At 38.7% G+C, this 22,607-nt stretch overlaps 1 long non-coding RNA gene across 1 annotated transcript; it reads left to right on the top strand.

Moving 5' to 3' along the window:
* Positions 1–3,533: 3,533 nt before the first annotated feature.
* Positions 3,534–15,712, top strand: LOC306768805. Its single transcript, XR_013771666.1, has 3 exons — positions 3,534–3,592; positions 3,719–3,794; positions 15,247–15,712. It is a non-coding gene; the product is annotated as an uncharacterized lncRNA (long non-coding RNA).
* Positions 15,713–22,607: the final 6,895 nt, after the last annotated feature.

Genomic DNA, 22,607 nt, shown 5'->3' with positions numbered 1-22,607 from the left:
ATTTTCATATATATATATATATATATATATATATATATATATATATATATATATATATATATATAAGAAATTATTGCAACCTGCTTTGCCCAAAGAATATCAACGAAGCTCCTATCCTTTCACCGCTACATCATTACACATTTGGCAAACCTTTTATCACAGCAGGAGGGGGACAAAGTGTTGCCATTGAAATGAATTTGACGTGCACATAGCAGCAAGCATTGGTATTAGTAGCTTTTAATGATGCTTGGCACGTAAATAGTTGATTATAGCTGTAAATGTAGCATTTTCTGTGGTAGTGTCTGATTAAACACTTTCTTGACAGTGCTTGATGGGTCTTGTGCTTCTTTATGAAGTTAAAAATATTTATTTTATTAGAAAAGAAACAATCACTAAATTTTCCGCAGAAAAAAGGCCAAATAAAACGAGGCAGAATTAAGCAACAGATCCTTCAGAAGCACAAAGTCTTTTCTTTGTAGACACATATAGCAACAAACCTGTCTCCATTCACAAATGTATTTTCTCTCTATATTGCAATGATGAATTGTTATTATTAAACAGTCTTTATTGACTAATACACAGCTTGTCTGGTATTATTTTAATGTTGACCAACAGATTCCTTGGTTCAAATAAACTTTGTAAAGAATTTTTTTCACACTGTATGCCAATCCATTTTCAATACATGCCATAAAGATAAGCAACAATTCCAACACCTTGACTCCAAACTAAATCCAACCTTTGCACTAACATGTATTACTGCTGCTGAGATTATAAATAAAGCTTGTTGAAAACCAGTGTTTAATCTCTTTTATCTCATATTTTATCTCAAAGAAATGTGCAAATAAAATGGCTCAAACACTCTGCACATTCAGTCCAGTTCTTCTGTATTTTTTTTTTTTTTATCTTAATAAAGATTAAGTCTCAAAATATATAATTTACTTTCAAACAACCTGCTGCTACTTTACACTCATAAGTATAAATGGTAATATTTTATCACACTTATTTAAAAAAGAGTCAAAGTACAACAGATCTGTGGTTGTTGAAGTATCACTGATATGAACATTGCAGCTCTAGCACCTCTTTATTCATATACAGCTATACTTGTAAAAGAAAAAAAAAATAGAATAAAATGTTTCATCAGCAAAAACTGGCCACTGGGCTATTAGGAGGATTTTGCAGTTTCAGTTTAAATGAGGTTTTATGTTTAATTATAAAAACATTATTTATCTTGGCCACTAGAGGTAGCTTTAACATTAGAATCAGAAGATAGAAATAAGATTCTCCCTCATCTCTTATGCTTTGATCCAAACCTGCTCTTTGGCTCAATTCAGTTACAGTAGCTTGCAAAAGTATTCATACCCCTTGAACTTTTCCACATTTTGACACATTACACTCCACAAACATAAATATATTTTATTGAAATTTTAAATGAAACACCAACACAAAGTTTCACACAATTGTGAAGCAAAATGAAAATTACTTATGATTTCATTTTTTTCACAAATAAAAAACTGAAAAGTGCAGTGTGCAAAAGTATTCAGTCTCCAAGAGTAAATATTTTGTGAAACCGCCTTTTGCTGCTGTTACAGCTAGTCTTTTGGGTCATGTCTTGACCAGCATTGCACATCTAGAGAGAGAAAGAGACATTTGCCCATTCTTCTCTGCAAAATAGCTCAAGCTCAGTCAGATTAGATGGAGAGTGTTTGTTAAAGGTGGTTTTCAGATCTTACCACAGATTCTCGATGGGATTTAGGTCTGGACTAAAGTAGCCAGCCTGCAATGCAGACTTTATATCAACGTGTGTGAATTATGAAATAAAAACAGCTGAGCTGCAGAAACAACATATTTAGAGCACAAATCATTTATAAATTGTTTGAATAATAAGTATAGCTTACTGATGGTCAGTTTTTAGAAGATATGATAAAAAGAGTGAAAGTGAGTAAGGCTCTAGATGGAAAATAACGCCTCACCTGGCACCTTTGATGCCATGATCTTCCTTTAGAGTAGAGCGGGCCCACACTTTTTCTTGTTAACAGTTTTCAATGTAAATCAATAATGCATGCTTGCTGGCAGGCTCAGCAGTACTTAGCAGTGATTTCACACGCCGCTACACCCAGTAGCAGGCAGGCAGCTGGGAAGCAATTTTGCGACATCACTCACGATGGCTTTGTAGCAAGGTCTGGCAGGAGGTTTGGGTGGGTGGGGTGGGGGGGTGGGGGTAGGCCTGCCAGGGGGTCGGGGGTGGCGGTGGGGCTACAAAGATGAGATGACTGGAATTAAAATGCAAAAATATTGCATTGCTATTCTCTCGTGATAAAATATAGAGTCATAACAGGAAGATCCAAAGGATCCAAAGTGATCCAAAGGATTATCAAAATACCTGTTTAAGTCTCCGTACATGGCTTTTAGATATGAAATTAGACCTGTTTTACATTAGAACTGTTTAACAATTGATAATTGGGGGTATTAGATTTTGTTCTATACCCCATAGGTACTGATTAAAAATCTGCTAACATCCCTTAATCCTACAAACTGGATTAAATGATGTCTAGAGGGAAGTTGCAGACTGCAGCTAACTGAATAAGCTGCAGTCTGCAACTTCTACCTCACCCTTTCCATCCAAATGTGCAAGCAAAATATGATGGCTTTTATTAAGGCAAAAGCCTTTATCTAAAGCACAATCTCCTCTCACCCTTCTGGCTTACTGTAAAAAGTGATACAAGATAGTGAACTGCCTAAAAGAGGACTCATTCCATCTTTAAATATATGTGTTCAACTCATTTCAATACAAACACGAAATATAAACAATTAGATTGAATTTCCTCTCATAGATTGCTGTCATAATTGCAGAAAGGAATCCTAAAAATGTGACTAAAGGAATGACAAATTCCTTTTATTTCTTGGTTTGGAAGACTCTCCATTTCCTCTACAAAGTTTCCTTAATTTTTGCCTGTCAGTGTGGGGTTTTGGCTAATAAAGGAAGTCTCCGGACTGTAGTTTGGACCAGACCACTATTTTTGCAGGGAAGGAAGTAGAGACTGTACGTCATGTGTTTATGGAATGTGATCTCTCTCTCTCTCTATAAACAAGAACAAGAGTTTATTGTTTAAGTCTGTGGTTATTCTATTCTATTCTATTCTATTCTATTCTATTCTATTCTATTCTATTCTATTCTATTCAAATTTATTCTATTCTATTCTATTCTATTCTATTCTATTCTATTCTATTCTATTCTATTCTACAGTCATTTAGCAGATGCTTTTATCCAAAGCGGTTAAATTTGGATTAGAGAACATCTCGTGCAGAACACTTCTCAGCTCACATCTGAGGCTTTTTTATACAGTCTATGGCCCAAATACGAATAGATGTCGTGTAATGCCGCAGTTATGGATTGTGTTGATTCTTCCAATCTACATTGGAAGAGTTGTCCTTGATGCAGTTTCATTTATACACTGTGAGGGGCAGCAATACGCCTGACGGAGTTCAGCGGAAAAGAAATCTCGGAAAAGAAGAAGAAGAAGAAGACGAAGAAGAAGAAGAAGAAGACGGCGGCCGATTTGGAGCGTGAGGATCCGCTTCATTTCCTCGCAAAGTATTTTCTGCAACATTACTTAATTAAACCCATTTTTAAAACCAATTTTAAACCCCATTTTAAACTGCAGCTAGCGAGTCTGATGTACCTTGTACACTGTCTAATCTTCGTTTCTGTCCTCTACAGAGAAACTTCGCCACAGAAGAAGGATCAGATAGAGACATTTTTGTTTAAATCGGGGAACGCCTCGTCGGGAGAGGAGGTGAGACTTTGCGTCCGCGGAGTGATGTGTTTGGTTTAATAAGTAAGCTGTCCTGTTCCAGGGAATTAAGGGTGCATTCAGATCAGGAAAGTCCGCTAGACTCTGTTAGACTGGGGACTTGGCTCAGTTGTAGGGGTGTGTCTCCATGCGTACCGAGATCGTGTTCACTTTGGTCAATGGCTGCGTCTCAATTCAGTGTCTGCACCATAGACATCATTAGGGTGACCAGATCTTCTCTCACCAAATGTGGGACAAAGACTGAAAATGTGGGACAATGTGAGATTCCACTCTGCCATGACAAAGTTTAAAACAAACAAAAAAAAACCTTTCTATTCTGCTCTTTGGTAATAAATTTACTAACCAAACATAACAAATCGGTTAATATAAAGGCTCCCTCTGAGTAGCGCGTTTTTTGTGACTCGGATTTTTGTGCCATTTCACATCATATTCCCTGCCGTGTGACACGGAAAAATTACTTTGACAAACCATCTAAAAGTCTCCTTGAACAGGTTTAATCTCGTAATATATGCTTTCCCAGTCTTTGTTGTAACAACATTTTTTCTTCTTTGCTGCAGTCGTCTCCCTGTCCTCCATGATCAATCGGTGTATTTATTTATTTATTTTTGTTAGTGGGTGCATCGGTGCATCCTAGATGTGCATTAAGTCCCGTCTCCTAGTTTGATTGACATGAGTGTAATTCAAATCAGCAGGCTGTGTGATATGACAGCCGTCAAATATTTTGCCACACATAATTAGTAAAAGCCTGTTTTGTTTTGTTTTTTTTCTTCACAAAAGTGAAGACTGGTCGTAACAATGCAGCACAGCGCCCCGTTTTGTGGGACGTGTGAAAAGTAAAAGAAATGCGGGACTATCCCGCAGAAAGCGTGACATCTGGCCACCCTAGACATCATATATACATAGACGCATCATTGAGCGCTGGAAATGGAACCAGCGTCGCCGCCATATTGAGTGGGTCTCCCTTTTTGAGTCTTCCTGCAAAGTCAAGTAGTTTCCCCACATAACCGTTTTCTGTGGAACAACGTGTATATATTACACACAAACAAAACACTTTTCTACATAATTGGTTGATAACTAATGTTAACACAGTGAATAATTTACTAAATGCAAATGATAAATTTGACTCCTATGAAACGTTTATGGAAAAATATATTAATGCTAAGCAAAGAGAGTTTTACATGGTAGCATGATTACCTCCGCCAAGGAGGTTATGTTTTTACTGGCTTTATTTGTTTGTCTGTTTGTGTTCAAGATAACTTAAAATGTCATGGACGGATTTTCATGAATTTTTCAGGACTTGTTGGAAACGTGAAAAAGAAGAACTAGTTTAATTTTAGGTGGTGATCCAGGTCACTGTTTGGATCCACAAACTTTTTAAAGGCTTTGGTGGAGGTTTACGTTTGTGTTTTTCTGGGTAACTCCTGAATTGCACAGTTTTGATACAATACTTTATTTTTAGACTTTGCACAGCTGTATCTCTATATTGATAAATTAATAAATGTAAACAAAAGACTCAACCGTAGTCAAGAGAAAGCCAGCAACTATTCCTTTATTTTGTTCACATACGGTTGCAATAACTGGCAAAATATTGAAATCAACATGTTAATATCAAATTTATATGTACATTTATCTATATTCCAGCTACCTTATGTCTGAGTTAAATAGCAATATAAAAATATTTTAGCATAAAAGCATGTCATGTTTTACAGTGATCTGTATCATAACAATATCTCTCCCCTTTGTAGCAAACCAAACTGAGAAAAATCAGGTAAAAATTTGTGAAGTTATATTCTGGTTGTGCCTACACCTTACAAATCAATGCATTTGAGGCGCATGGGAGACCCATCCAAGATGGCGGCGCAGTGAGACGTTAGCTCGTATAGGCAGCGTGATAGAATGCGGTGTTTGTGCATATATGATGTCTATGGTTTATACACTTCCAAATGCGGATTTGTTGGCTCAGCTGCATACGTCATAGTGGCGCGCCAAGTGCTGTGTCAATTCAAAGGCCCCTCCGAGTCGACCCTTCAAATCTGCACTTTGTTTGGCTCCATATTAGCTTAAAACGAAGGCCACAAGAGATGTATCCTATATGCTTTCTCTTAGCCCAGAATTCATTGCACTTCTGATAGAAAAGAATGAGCAGCAGAGCACTGGTGTAGGTATCATACCAGCCAGACCATTTATTTATTTTATGTATGAGAATGAGCAGCAGAGCACCACTAGTCAGACCGTTTATTTATTTTTATGTATATACACACATATGTCACAGCAGACTAGCTGGGAGGAAAGCGGCATTGTGTCCAATAACCCCAAATGAATCTATTTATAGTCATCCCCTTTCATTAAAAAAAGGGCTGAATTTATAACAGTCACTCTATTAATTGGAGACAGAAATAAGAAACAATAAATGAAAATGTGCTAAATTATAATTCAGTGATACAAAACACTGTTTGGTCATTTAATTGAGTTAAAGAAAAAACAAACAACCATGTTGGTCCTGGACAAATACGAGCATTTTTCTGTTGAACAGTGGGACAAAATACCTGTCAACAGGTGCTGAAGTCTGACTGAGAGGAACAGAAAACGTGACTGAACTGGAAGCATATTATTCATATTCATCCCTGTTCATTTAAGAAAAGGCTGACTTTATTACAGTCACTCAGGGTGGACTCAAAGGAGCCTTTGAATTGGGACAGCACTTGGCGCGCCACAATGACGTATGCAGCCGACGAATCTGCACTTTGAAGTGTGCAGACCCCACCAAAAATGGCAGAAAGTAAGAACAGACAAAGAATAAGTAAATAAGTAAATGAATAAGTAAAATCAGAAAACAAATGTATAACTGAGATAAAAAAAAAAAGAGAGAAAAGAAAAGGCTTGAGGTTTTTAATAATATACAAGTCTTTTATCATTGTTTAGAGTTTCCCAGCATTCTTCCCTTTCATCTAACTTAGAGACGTATTGGTAAAACTCTGAAAAGCACACATTTTGGGATGGGACTTCATAAATCTGTTCTTGTGCATAAAAAATCTTTTTCAAGTATTACAATGAAGTTGATCAATATATTGTGATTATTATTATTATTATTATTATTATTATTTTTTTTTTTAAATAAATCTAAAAGTTTTTCCTTAAGATCAGGAACAGGCAGAAATTTAGATAGCCAATGGAATAGATCATCCCAAAATACATTGATGAAAATACAATCGTTCAAAATGTGATCTGTGTTTTCAGTGTGATTGCAACAGAATATATAAATATTACAGTCAAAGCCAAAACAACAGGAAAGGAAATCAGATGATGAATAAGTTCTATTGATGATCTTAAAATGAACATATTTTGCTTTTGGCAAAATGGAAAGATTAAAGAAAAAGGATTTTCAGTATATGAAAGAGAATAAAAACTGTGAACTGTGGGACGAAGAGGATGGATTTAGTTTTGTTAAATATTTGTCTAATTGTGAGGTTACTTTACAATCAAATAAGTTACTCCCTTGTACAAAAAGCGAGAGGATTTGGGTTTAATCATTCTGATGCAGATGCGATATAATTGAAAAGATTTGTTTGGGTATCCAACCAGAAGAAAAACTGTTTCCTCCACTTGCGAGCAAAAAATGGAACCTAAACTGTCGCTGTTTCTTATTTATGCACGTGTGTGTGTGTGTGTGTGTATATATATATATATATATATATATATATATATATATATATATATATATATATATATATATAGCGTCTGTGGCGTCTGTGGTTTTTGCGTTGCGGCAATTTTTTCCTTCAAGGTTTGCTTTCTCCATTAAAATGAGAAAGTTCCCTTAAAGTGGAAAACTATTATGTGCATTTTAGGCTAATTTATTTTTATTTCTGAGACCAGAAGGGCTGGGATTGATCGAGTTATTGTCACAAATTGCTTTATTTACTTCAGACCGACCCTCTCCGTAGGCTGTCAGATCAGCCTGCGGGCAAAACGAGTGGATTGAGACTCTTCCGCATTGGGCCCCGCCTCCCGCCACTGCACTACATCGGGATTGCGCACCGCAACTGCTTTCGCCGTCATTGTAACATTAGAAAGACTGATCCTGTGCATGTGCTAGCGAGAACATTTTCAGTTCGTTTAAGAAAATGTACATACATTGTCAATGGTCAATATTATGAATATACCATGTGTTGAGGCAGCTCTAGAACAATAAAAGTGAGCTGAGAGGATTACATTGGATGGTCATCGACAAGATGGTAACAGTGCGTAGCCACAATCTAGTAACATGAATAAGCCAATCAAAGAAAAAAGTTAGGGTACTTTTCATTTGCATATACTGTATTTTTGCGACCATAAGACGCACTCAAAAGTTGCTGATTTTTGCAAAAAATCGGCGGTGTGTCTTTTAATCTGGTGCGCCTTATGCATGTGCTTAATCACAAAATCAGTTAAAACGTTGCTGTATGATTTTAGTAAGCGCTCTGGTTGATTGACTGACTGTACGACTATTTTCTGCTGTCATAGGGGCATAATGTGGGGAAAAAATGAAAGACTGGCTGAGAGAGGTGTATTTAAAAAGACTGGATGGCTTTTTTTACACATCACCGTCTCTTGATCTGTGACTCCATGTGCGCCCATATCACAGCTACTGTGAAAAATCAAGTAAAGCACATTAATTCAGAGCTTTTCGTCATCCCAGGAGGACTAACGAAAAAACTACAACCGATGGAAATTGGTATGAACAGAGCGTTTAAATCTAAGTTGTGACCGTCATGGGAGCGATGGATTAGAGACGGGGTGCACACCTTTACAAAGACTGGGAGCCAGCGTCAGACGAAAGCGTCAGACAAGTTGCGTGTTTTCGCCACCATATGTTAGTGGATTGTGGATGCCTGGGCTAATGTATTGTCCATCGATTGTTGTCCGAGCTTTCGCCAAAGCCGGTATCATTGCTGAACAGCCTCCCAGCAACAATACTGACTCTGACAATGAAGAGAGAGAACCCATATGCTTCACGGCGAAATTGCCCAGCTGTTCAGTTCTGACATGGAATATGAGGACTTAGACGGATTTATCACAATGGACTGATTTTAAAAAAAAAAGAAAAAAAAAAAAAGTGTATTTTACAAATAAATACCGGTACTGTTGTTGAATAAAGTTAAACCAAATACTCTTTTATGCTTTCGTTACTTTTACTTTTGTTTTAGCTTGCGTCTAAAAAAGCGGTGTGCCTTATGTATGGCCTGGAGACAAAAATAGACTCCGTAACTGATGTAGCGGAATAGGCCTCTACTAATTTATTAATTTATTAATTACGTCGGAGCACCACTCATCACTTTTAATTAACCTAAGATTCAGGCGGATGAGACACCTGAAATACTCTCAATTCAATAAACAGTCTCAGTTTAAAGGAGTAAATCCTGAGAACGAATGAACCAGAAATTGTGCATTCAGAGATTATGACAAGAACGGATGAATTGATTATACATATTTATTACAATGATGGTAAACATACAGCAGTGAAAATGAGCAATGATGGACAGGTTATTGGTGAGATGGTATAATGGATTTGTCTGCATGGAATTTCATTTATGACATTAACAAGGAACGCTGAAATTAATTAAATGAGATGGAGCAGGAAGAAACTGGTTGGAATTAAGCAAATAATCGGGATGATTATCTTACTTAAATCTTTAATAAGAGCGTGTTCAATAATTCTAAATTTGGATAAGAATTCAAATTTAATTACTTAATTAGAATTCGATGTACTGGTTTGGGACATCACAAATGTCAGAGCGCTATCAGATCCTACTTGAACGCTGAATCCGGAGTGAGGTCGAAGCGGGTGGTTGGTTCCCTATTCGGCGCGTTTCCGGGGGATTGGATCCCTGGAGCGTCAGACGGGTAGGTCTATGCAGCTACTCTGGGCTTCTGGGTCCGTTCAGCGGAGTTCCAGAGCGGCGTGATGATGATCCAGATTGTCCCAAAAATAGATATTTCCAGATTTTACGTGTTAAGACGCAGTGGTAAAAGTTGGAGCTACGGTTCTAGTTAATTACTGATCTCGCTGAAAAAATACTGGTTACAAATAAACACTTGTTGTACTTTCTCCCGTTCGGAAGAACGGAGAGGTAAAAGCTTATAATGAAATAACAAAAAGAACAAAAAGGCGAAAGACTAAAGAAACTAAACAGAAGACAAAAGCTTAGACGAAACAAAAGAAAGACAAAAACTGAGAAAGTCAGGCTGCCAGTCTAATTTAAAACAGACCCGCCTTTCGAACTTCCAGCCAATCATGAGTTGTTTCTGTCAGAGGCTGACCATTCTTATCCAATTAGGTCAGCTCTAGTTCCTTCCCTCTGCATCTCATTAATGTGAACAGAATACCCACAATTCTTTGCTTTTGTTTGACTCCAATACACATCAAGTCACATCCTTTCAGAGTTATGCAGATTCCTCGTTTGCTGGGGAAGGAAAGCATTAGCTTATAGTATTACTTTCACACATGAAAAGATTGGCTACATGTATTTTTATTAAAGGTGGATTAATTAATTGTCATGACTCGTCCTCATCGGGTAATCCTAAAAAGGAAAACTCACATTTTATTCATTCACATTAGTAGCTTAAGAGAGGTCTGAAGCTTGGAAAACATAATCAACAATTATTTAATGCAGTGTTTATGATTAATATGCGTGTGTGATCAGTTCAAAGAATTAAATCATGTATCAAGATAAAATAATGGAAAAGAAGAAATTCAATCAAACAATTAACCACAGTCATTTAGACTAAGTTAAATTGGTTCCTTCAATTGGGGAAAGAAGTTTGGATTCCTTTCCAGTCTCCTCCAGGGGAAGGGGTTGTTCTGGCGCCATGAAGTCTGGTACTTTGATGAAAGGTGTCATTTTTGACAAGAGCCAGGGTTTGGTCAGATGTGACTCTCGGCATCCCCCGACCTGCAACCATAAATTGCTAGATGTTCTACTCCCTTTTGGGTGGAATGCTGTAAAGAGAAGATTTGTAAATCTCTGTGTGTCGTCCTCTCTTGGGTCAAAAGGGTCACCCTCCTGTGTGGACCAGTCTTTACTGCAGAGAAAGAAATGACAACGTCTCTTAATCCTGTTCGAATGTCTTTTAATCCTGGAAGGCCAAGATCACTACACTGAGGCTGCACATTATAATTTATTGCGCCTTATGGTCACATAAATATGGTAATGAAGAGACTTTTTGAATGTTCTGAGTACATTTTTCTGTCTGTTGATATGGGGCTTATATTTGAATACAGCCAACTTTAAATGTACAAAATTCACATACATGTTTGTAATGGCAAAATTTTTTTGTTTTGGAGTGGATATTATGAGTTAATAAGCGATTTTGAAAAAAAAAATTGTCACTGTTGATCACTATGTTGGATGCCATTAATACAGTGGTCTTTTTTTTTTTTTGACTGTAATATCAGAATGCACCCTGGTCTGTTGGATCATTATTTTCACAGGGATGGGTACTGACTTTTTGATTTCGCTATCTTCTGTATTTGAACAATAAAATTGGTTTTTATTACAGAAATCTGGATAGTTTGGTAGTTCACCTGTCCCATCAATTAATTTTGTGATGGACCAGATTCCATTTTCCATCCAGGTTTTTAAGGAACATTAATTGTAGCGGTTGTTCAAAAGGGGTGTGTTGTGTGGTGTGAAATGATTGAAAATAGTAGTTTCCAATAAAGGAAAACTTGGCAGAAATCAAATAATTAGGTCAGTAATTTGTGCACATCGTAGCAAGAAGTCAATACCCCACATTTGTTTTTCCAAATAAAGTTAAAATTAATAGGCTTTGTCTCTTTAAGGATGTATAACTAAATTAACCTCATTAGTCTTAGAAGAAAAGTCAAATATGTAGTTAATATTATAATGTATAGTTTACAACCAAGAATTAAAATCAGGTGAACTAATACAGCCACCACCAAAGAATAAATCTAAAATTCACCAAAAATCTTTACATGAGAACAAACAACGGCTAATCACTGCAATAAATCTGTGATAAATACGGGCTTACTTGTGGCATCAAAGACTGGAAGCTGACTCCTGTTAGCTAACCACAACCACTCGATTGTTGCAAAACTAATTAACTAAACTGTACAAATCAAGTAACACAGTTAACTTAATTTGCTGCAGAATATTCAGCTAATGACTCACAACGCCAAAAACTGTCATCATTTCAGCCACTTACCAGAGAAAATGCTTTCAAAACACCTAAAATGCACGACTGTCAATGGTGGAACTCTTGGTGTTTGGAATTGCCAGCAGCTCCATTAACCATGTGACTTCTGGATTTGTCGCCAATTTCATTGAACACTCTATTGCTGACTTAAAGGATCAGAGTAAGGTGACAGATGAAGTGTGACGTGATTGGTTGAATACCAGTTCGATGTTATCCTGAATTGACTAGTTATCCCAGTGGAACTGGGATTCAAAAGGGTGTGCATATGATATCCATGGTCTGCACGCTGAATTCAAAAGTTTATAAAGATTACTTCCATACACAAGAGACGCATAATTGTGATTTCTCTCTCTCTCTCCAACCTGGCTTACTGGAAAGATCCCCACACTTTATTCAGGGGGGGTACCTCTGAGCAGAGTGATGTCTCATGTTTCAGTCTTTACAGATGTATCCCTCTCAGACTGGGGTGGGACCTGTCAGTCTCAAGTGGTGGGAGGGCAGTGACCATCCCACATGTCTCTCCACATAAATGTGTTGGAACTTCTCACCATGTGGAAGTTACAGTGTGGAACCCCACTGTTGTCAACATATGCTCAACAAAGTGGTGGCCTACATCAACTGTCAAGTAGGAGTACGCGCTGCACAGCTGCTGGTCGTGGCCAGGCGGCTGCTGCTGCTTTGGGCTCACACACCTGCTCTCAATGAGCGTGGTGTACATCCCCGCCTTCCTAAACAGGGGAGCGGACATTATGTCAAGGGGAGGTCCCCGACATATCGATTGGCGCCACCCCGAACTAGTCTCACAGATCTGGAGCAGGTTTGGCGAGTGTGGGCTTCTGCGTTGCATGTGAGACTGCGGTGCAACCTGTGGTTCTCTCTGAGCAGCTGGGACAAGCCTCCACTGAGGGTGGATGTCTTTGCACATTGACCATGGCCTCAGATGTTGATGTATGCATTTTCTCCAGTTTCTCTCTGAGCCACTCGGTCCCAAGTGCCTTCTCAGAGTGACATGCTCCCCTTTCATTTGTGGTGTTGAGAGCAGATGCCTTCCCTCTCATTCGCCCAGGTTTAGATTACAGAACTTTCAACCTTCTCGTGAACTTTCTGCCAATACTGGCTACTTGCTGCATCAATGCACAAGACGGAGCAGTTGAACCTTAGCTTGTTTTATGCTTGCAGTACTGCACAGACCCAGTATGGCATGGAGTACATCCTGCTTCGCCCTTATCCCACTAGCGATAGCCTTAAAGTGCAAAACCTACATGCATTAGAATGTTGGTTACGTACTGTAACCCCAGATTCTATGAGTATAGGCGCAGCCCATTAAGCACTGGGCCTCACTGGTTCCTGGACTGGTTGAAGAAAAAGCTGATACTTGGGAGCTGATTGTAGGGCTCTGCCCAATTTATGCTTGAGGTTGAGACGGGGCCCACAGCACCAGAGTAGGTGGGCACAGACTAAAGTTTTCACTGCTACATGCATGAGCATGGAGGGATAAACCCACAAGCACTAGCCTTAGAGGGGGAGGCTTATAGAATCTGGAGTTGCATGTATCCAACGTTTTCTTCATAGAAAAACGAGAGAACTGGCAAACAAACCCAGGTAGTTCCTTAATAATGTCAACAGCAAACATCAACCCATAGTTGTTCGAGTCAAATCAGACAAATCAGACTCTGCAACCTGCAGCAACGAATGCAGCAGGACGTGTCTGTTTGGTAAACATTTGCTTTCCAAACTAATGCCGTTTGTTATTTTTCACTTTCCATATACATATGTACATGTCCCTATTAAAAGGTGTCCATGTGGCAAAAGTACCACAATGCTGACAGAGATGAAAAATGTCTGCTGTCAAGAAATAGATATGGTAATTATGGTATTAACACTTTCATGTGTTTCTAGCTACATTTGCTAAGCTAATCTCTAGTTAAAGTAGTGAAATACTAGTGAAACGTTTCACGTTTTTATAATAAAACTTATCACGTTATAACATGATTGGGCCCCCCACTTTTTTTTTTTTTTAAATTAGGATGACAGCTCTATGTTTCCATACCCATGGACTCTGAACAGTTAGAAAAAAAAGGTTATTTTATATTTTGACTGTCAAGACCACGTTGGAAGTTTAAAATTTGTTACACCCATTCTTAAATAATCGGTCAGTTTTTCCTCACACTTTGTGTTGTGGCCTTCTTTTTTATTAACCTGTTAAAAAGGGGTTTTTAGAGGTGAGTTTTGACAAAAATGACACATCTAACATAAATCAAAAATAAAATTATCAGGTCAATATGCATATCCTATGGCTTAAAACACAGCTAAGTATTGGGTATCAGCCAATACCTGACCCACGGTATCAGTATCGGAAGTGAAAAAGTGGGATCGGGGTAGCCCTATTTGGCACTTCTACATAGGCTTCACTTTTAACCACCGGAGGTTACCGCTTGGTGCTAATCACGCAAAGAGTAAGTTGAACAGTTCTACAGCTGAGTGTTCACATTGTTTCACAGTAGTTAGAAAATTGAGGCTACCGCCCTGCACTTCCACCTTCTTCATCAATACATTAATTTGTGTAAATGATGCTTTTTATTCTTAACGTACGCCTTAGCTTACATCTGGCCTATGCTGACATGAAGTTGTGATATTGTGTTGTACAAGTCAATTTGAGTTTAGTGCGTTTTTGCATGAGAGAGATATTTACAACTTTACTAGGTTTTTTTCTTGTGAGACAAGAGATTCCAACGTGCAACATATCTCCCAAGGCGTGATTTTATTTGTCCACTATACGGCGGGAATCTATTGTGTCCAAGTATTATAGTTAAGTTAGCCTAAAAGACAGATTTATGCCAACCTGAAACATGTTTATTTGTATTAAGGACATTAGAGTTCATCATGTAGATTTGTATGTTAGTAATGAAAATAATAAACTTTCTTTATTTCATTTCTCACCACACGCATATACATACCAAAACAAAGTGGATGTAAATATTTTTTGTACCTATTGTGCTGCTGTGCTATAATAAACCTCAGGTTGAAAACTAAACCGCAGGATTTCATGAACATGCCTGAACCTTCCTTCTTTAAGTTCTGACTGACATGCCCACAACATATCCCCTTTCCTATACAGTCCACCCTACTATGGCTCAACTATTTAACAGTTCTACAAATAAGCTACAACTTTGGATGAGTTGGTCACATGGTTATGAATTTGGTCTTGAAATCCAGCTTTTTTTTTTTTTAATTTCAGGGTTCCCCGAAGATGTACAGCAAAATTTGGTGATTACAAAGGGAGTTCCTCATAAATGGAGTCTGGAAAAACAGAACCTTGAGTCCCATCTCACAATAGAGGAACCAAAGGAAGATGGCCAACCAGGATGGAAAGCAGCTGATGATGGGCTGGTGAACAGTTTACCAATGATGATGGCTGCTGTGAAGAATGAAGATTATGAAAAAGAATCTCTGCTTTGGTTACAATCAGCTCACCTTGATCAAACCGAAACTAAAAGCAACACAGGTAGAAGCTCTTATCAACAAACCTGCTGAACAGGTTAGATCAGAATTGATGAAGAGGATCAGAATTGACCGGTAATCTAAACCCAAGAATTTATTTACAACCAAATAGTGACAAAGGCTTCAGACTCTTCACAGAAAAAAATTCATTTGTCAGATTTTGGACCTGAAATGGAGGGTGGTTACAAAGACTGGAATGACTGCAGGGCACATGGGTCAGATGTAAATAGTGATATGGAGTGTAACACTGTCATAACATCACTCAGCTCTAAATGTGGTGTAGAAAGTCACTCCCTGAGATCTCATCAGAGATGCTCAACTAAAAGGTCTTTCAGCTGTTTGAAAAGTAAGAAATGTTTAAAAACTTTGCAATGTGTCACTTTGCAAAAAAGAGTCCACTCAGGCAAAAAAAAAGTCAAATGTGGGATCTGTGGTAAAACCTGTCTTCACAGAATAAATCTTACAATGCACATGCGAATCCACACAAGAGACAAATCATTCAGCTGTAATGAATGTGGACAAAAATTTAGTCAAAAGGCACAATTGAACCAACACATGAGAATCCACACCGGAGACAAACCATTCAGCTGTGATGAATGTGGACAAAGATTTAGTCAAAAGGCACAGATAAACCAACACATGAGAATCCACACCGGAGACAAACCATTCAGCTGTGATGAATGTGGACAAAGATTTAGTCAAAAGGCACAGATAAACCAACACATGAGAATCCACACCGGAGACAAACCATTCAGCTGTGATGAATGTGGACAAAGATTTAGTCAAAAGGCACAGATAAACCAACACATGAGAATCCACACCGGAGACAAACCATTCAGCTGTGATGAATGTGGACAAAGATTTAGTCAAAAGGCACAGATAAACCAACACATGAGAATCCACACCGGAGACAAACCATTCAGCTGTGATGAATGTGGACAAAGATTTAGTCAAAAGGCACAGATAAACCAACACATGAGAATCCACACCGGAGACAAACCATTCAGCTGTGATGAATGTGGACAAAGATTTAGTCAAAAGACTAGCTTAAACCAACACATGAGAATCCACACAGGAGACAAACCATTCAGCTGTGATGAATGTGGACAAAGATTTAGTCAAAAGACAAGCTTAAACCAGCACATGAGAATCCACACAGGAGACAAACCATTCAGCTGTGGTGAATGTGGACAAAGATTTAGTCAAAAGGCACAATTAAACCATCACATGAGAGTCCACACAGGAGACAAACCATTTAGCTGTGGTGAATGTGGACAAAGATTTAGCCAAAAGACTAGCTTAAACCAACACATGAGAATCCACACAGGAGAAAAACCATTCAGCTGTGATGAATGTGGACAAAGATTTCGTCAAAAGGCACAATTAAACCATCACATGAGAATCCACACAGGAGACAAACCATTCAGCTGTGATGAATGTGGACAAAGATTTAGTCAAAAGGCACACTTAAACCAACACATGAGAATCCACACCGGCGACAAACCATTCGGCTGTGATGAATGTCGACAAAGATTTAGTCAGAAGGCACACTTAAACCGACACATGAAAATCCACACAGGAGTCAAACCATTCAGCTGTGGTGAATGTGGACAAACATTTAGTTACAATAAGAGCCTAAACCAACACATGAGAATCAACACAGGAGACAAACCATTTCCCTGTTGAGGTTTCTGGCAAACTATTTAGTCAGCGTAATATGTTAAAAGGACACATGCATGTCAAAATAGAAACTTCACAGATACAGGATTCTCCTGCAAATCTGTAAAATGTGTTGTGTACCTTGTAGTTTCGCGCTGGTTAGAACTTCATCAGGGTTGTCTGTGATAGTTTCTTGAGAAAGAAATCCAGCCAAAGAAGTCCAGTTATCACTATCTCCTAACTGAGCTCTAAGACATTCCATTCAGCCTTGATTGATATAGCCTTAGTCAAGACAGATTTGAACAAAGGTTTATCTCTCTGTGAATCTCAGTGGCGGGCCGTGCATCTGATACATGGGCCTTAAGTGGGGACTTACCCGACTTAAAAAACTATTAATACAAAATACCATTAATACTAAAAACGCTACATACCGAAGCTGTTGCAATACAGTGAGTCAATTTGTGTAATAATGAGGTTAATACCGTTAGCATCACAGCAAGAAACCCAAACCCCTATAGTACAACCCAAGCAGCAACCTCCGGCGGTTAAAAGTGAAGCCTATGCGGAAGTGCGTAAAACTGCAGTTCCCCCTTCATCCACTAGGGGCTGCAAAACAGAGCAGATCCCCATAGACTCCCATGTTAAAAAGACCAACTTCACGGCAGAAATAAACATGTTTACAGCCTGGTTCAATTATCCATTTTCGGTTTGTAGGTCAGGTTTACCTACATGACAACTGTGGGGGGAGTGAATTTTTTTCTAACTCGCCCGTTTTAAAGTAATTTAATCTCGAAGTTCTGCAAATTTAGGGGCGTGTCCCTTTGATTGACAGGAACCAATCTCCGGCTTCAAGTAAGAAGAATGTAGAACAACTGCGGTTAACAATGTGACTTAGCTTTAGCCCACTTACCTCCGTTAGCTGGTTAGCTCCCGTTATCTCAGGGTCAGCTCGGTTAGCTTTCACCTACAGAAAGGTCGGAGTTTGCTCGATGTCAATCATCCACCATGACGCTCACGGCTCCCCTCTCAGCTCCACCTCTTTGCCCATATTTATATTTTCTGGGCGAGAAATTACGTAATTGGCATTACGCTGCCAAGATGGCGACGGTAGGAACCGCCCACTGAGCTTCAATTCAGCTCTTCAGAAACCTATGAGTGATGTCACAGAGTCTCTGTCCATCTCTTTATATACAGTCTATGGTACAACCGCAATTGCGCATAATCTGCAGTGGTTCAGAGTCAATATTGATCCTATAGCATGTCAAAACATTTTTTTCTTCATTAATCAAAGATATCAAACTCACCAGAGATGACTATTTACAAACAAAATCCATTTTTCTTTCTTTGCACAGGAAGACTTCAATGTCTGTCATAGAGATATTCTCTGCGTTTCATCTCCATCAGTAAATCCTTTTCTGTAGACATGGAGGCCAAGGCTACGAGTCGACTCTGTCCTGTCGTATTCCTGGCATACGTTTTTAATCTCTTGAGGGCTGAAAATATCTGCTCGGCACTTGCAGTGGATATAGGGATAGTCATAGTCAGACATGTTAATCTGTACAGTTGTGGCATGCTCTCACTCAGAATTTTTGTGGTGGAGGAAATTGGTGAGATCAGAAGGAAATTTCCCTTCAAAATCTGTCATAGCATACATCACAGTCAGTTCTGTTTTTAAACAAGACAGATCGATAGTGTTCCATGGCTCTGTGTCAAGCTGGAGAAGGCTGTATGTGGGAACTTTTTCTGATGTCTGAAACTGCTGATGGTCGAGGGCTGCAACTAACGATTATTTTAATTGTCGACTGATATATAAATATTTTTTTCAATTAGTCACGATTATTTCTGTGATGCCCACCATCTGTGCTTCCAGCTGACGCAGCTCTTTTTACAGGCTCCAGTATGTTTTACCGCACTGTCTTCATTTGTATCATAAGAATGTCACCCTGATTCCCAGTCATTCACAACATAATGTCCTTTATTAAGTTAAAATAATGACTCTTGAACCAGTTAAGTAATAAATTTGAGCTTAACAGCTTACTACTAATTTATTTTGAAACATTCAAACTTAGCTATAGTGTCATATCCAAGCTATAGAGAATATGCCTCAAAAGGAAAACAAAATAAAACATTTCAACATCTTAATTTTTGTAGAATTGCATTGAAATGATTATTTACATCTTGAAAAAGCCTGTTTTGTAAGGTAAACAAGGGCCAGAATCCTTTGAAAAATTCCTGAATTGAAACAATGATCCAGATTACCACCAAAATTAAATCCTTTCTTCCTTTTCATATTTCCAACAACTCCTGAAAATTTCTTGAAAATCTTCAGCTTCAACAGACCAGATTTTGATCGTCTTTGTGATGACTGGTTGCTGCTGAACGATGGGCTTGTAGGTGGAGGTGAGAAGAACCAGATTATGGTCAGATCTTCCTAAAGGAGGCTGGGCAGTACAGCTGTATCCATTATTTATATTTGCATAAAATAAGTCCAACATCTTATTTTCTCTGGTGGAGCAGCTGACAAACTGCTGGAATGTTGGAAGAGTTGCAGAGAGGGAGATGTTGTTGAAGTCTCCGGAGATCGCCATAAATGAGTTTGGACACTGTGTTTGCAGCCAGGCAACGACGTAGCTGATGTCGTCACAGGCTGTGTCTGGTGCGATACCAGGTATTATATAAACCGCTACCAGAATAACACAGGTAAACTCTCTAGGTAAATAATGTGGGCGAAAGCTCACAGCTAACAGTTCGATGTCCCTTGTCCTTGACAGTAACATGTCCAGGATGACACTAACCAGCACTGCAATGTCACCACCCTTTAGCTTTCTGCTGTGTTGTCTACTGCGGTCTGCACGGACCGTTTTAAAGCCTGGTAGAGAAACATTACAGTCAGGGATGTGTTCATGCAGCCATGTCTTGGTGAAGCACATAATACTGCACTCTCTGTATTCTTTCTGAGACCTTGTTAGCATCTCAAACTCGTCCGTTTTGTTAGCTAGCGATCTCACATTACCCATGACGACGGTCGGGAGAAATGGTTTAAATCTCCATCGCTTTTTCCGCTCTCTGAATCCCACTCTGCATCCTCTTTTTCTTTTCAACTCCAGCGGGATTTGATGTTTTGTTTCGCTGATAATCCTGATTTGGGAGAGGTTAATCAGTTGATCCCGATTGTAAACAAGTCTTTCGTTGCCATGGAGACTTATCATAACAAGCCTTGAAACAGCAAAAATATGCAAAAAAAAATCCTCCTTGCAACACACCCTCCGAACCGGCAAAACATCCTTAGAAAAAAAATACCTAATTTGAGGTAATATCTATGCAGTAGACTTTGTTCTTTAAAAAAAAACATCAAGATAGCAAGTCAGAGCTATTACAATCTGCTGCCAACAGACGGCGCAATCTAGAATGGGGGGGGGGGAGAAAAAAGAATGAATAAGGCTATAGGTGCCCTCTCTTTAGTTTTGGCCTGCACTCCATTTAGTCCTGATGACATCAGCTGCACCATGAAAACACTGCGCCGCAACTTTATCCAGACATTCATATTCCTTCTTGAAATGGATAAGTGCTGCAATATCATCAGCTCTTCTGCCACTTGTAACATCTTCAGATGTGACAAACCGCTACTTGACACCTGCCTCCATCACATAGCCCAGGACCAGGGCAAGCTATGCAGCATTACTCATGTCTGTTGTCTCATCCACCATAACAGCGACAAAGGGAGCCTTGTGTACCTCATTTTTTATCTCCTCTGTCACCACATCACCAATAGCATGGATCAGATCATTTTGTATTCTCCCTGATGTCCCACAAAACACTTTGTTCGTGGACAGATGATAATGCAAGTCTGCATTTTCTACAACTAGAAAATAAAGAAACTCCATATAGCATAGCTTCCTTTATTTGTGGATCCAACACTTTCATTGTGTCCCCTGAATGAAAGTTCTTGTTTACACAGAAATATGACACAGTCTATCATTCTTTTCAATATTTCCCTATTTTTCTTTACCTTTTCGTTGTGGAGCTCTGTTTCTTTGCGCACTTTCAGTTGGAGATCAACTCTGGCTTCCCCAAATTCTCTCAAATGCACTGCAACCTGCAAATGCCCTGCCGTGGCTTGGTGTCGCCCTGCTGCCTTGGTCAGACAGCTCAAGTTTGCAAACCCTCTTTGACTCCAAACAGCAAGTCGATCACTTGCAAATAACAAGCATTCCCAGCAGTATAATTTGCAAAGCTCCTCAGAGGCTGTGAGCCAGTGGTGCTGATCGTTGGCACTTCTCTGAAAGTGGTGAACAAAGCCTTTCCCAGGCTGAGATAAGTTGGCTAGCGTCGGGGTTGGTCAACCTCTCCTCATGATGTCTACCATTTCTGAAAAAGTCCGCCTTGAGAATGGATTTTTTAATATGTTCGAGACCAAGTCAATTTCTCCTCCTCCATCAGCCATTGTGGCTGCTAAAACGTTTAACTAAATGTACTTATACTTGCAGATCTCTGCAAGACATGTTCTGCTAGTCAAACTTGACCATAAAAGCTTTGCTCTAACCTAGGAATCAGAGGACAGAAAGTACTGATGTTATTGTAGGCCTGCTAGTGGCCCTGTGAGGCAAAATCTGAAATCTGATTGGTTAAATAAAAAGACCCATTGCTAATAGTTCAGATTATATTGGCCAGCAATGCGAATTCTGAAGGTCCTGGGCAAATTAGATTGACACGGCAACGCAGAGGCTGAAATCTGATTGGACAAAAAATTCCAACATACACATACAGGTAATGAAAGTAGTGCAGCAAAGAAAAAGGCTAAGAGAATTGATAGTTGTGAATAAATTAAAACAATTTCTTGAAATACAATTAGAATATATGTTTTAAGTTAGTTACTTATTCCAGCTTTCTATGTAATTGTTATAGAATAATTCTATTTACACTTCACTTTTCACCTTTTTATTGCTACATTTTTGTTTGTCTGTAAACCATTGGTTTTCTGTACAATGGTGTTCATGGAAACAAAAAAAAATAAATTTCTAACAGCTTTTTTACTGTTTTTTTTCTTCTTTAATCACATACCATACATTTTAATAAACTCTTACAGGGGATATTGAATGCAAAAATCACTTTTCGAAGTGCTTAAAATAGTTTCCTGTGGTGTATTAAGTCAAACAGACAAAAAACTCCTGTACAAAAAAAACAACCTTAAGACTAATTATTTTTCAGTCGCCTCTGAAGTTTCCCTTTAATTTCAGTCATCACTTTAAACGTCAAGGTTATGTCAAAGGATTTGGCTTCAAGTACATCAATGCAGTCTGAGAACACCTTCAAAATGTGACTGAGAAAAAGTACACGCCAGACACTTCACTATTGTCTTCTGCAAAGCACATCTACAAAATCTGTGGACATTCTTCATCACCCAGGCTCTGAAAATAACTGGTCAGGGTCTTCCAACAC

This window comes from Telmatherina bonti (genome assembly GCF_933228915.1).
Source record: "Telmatherina bonti genome assembly, chromosome: 17".
In the NCBI taxonomy this organism is placed as follows: Eukaryota; Metazoa; Chordata; class Actinopteri; order Atheriniformes; family Telmatherinidae; genus Telmatherina; species Telmatherina bonti.
This window is presented reverse-complemented; position numbering and strand designations above follow the sequence as displayed.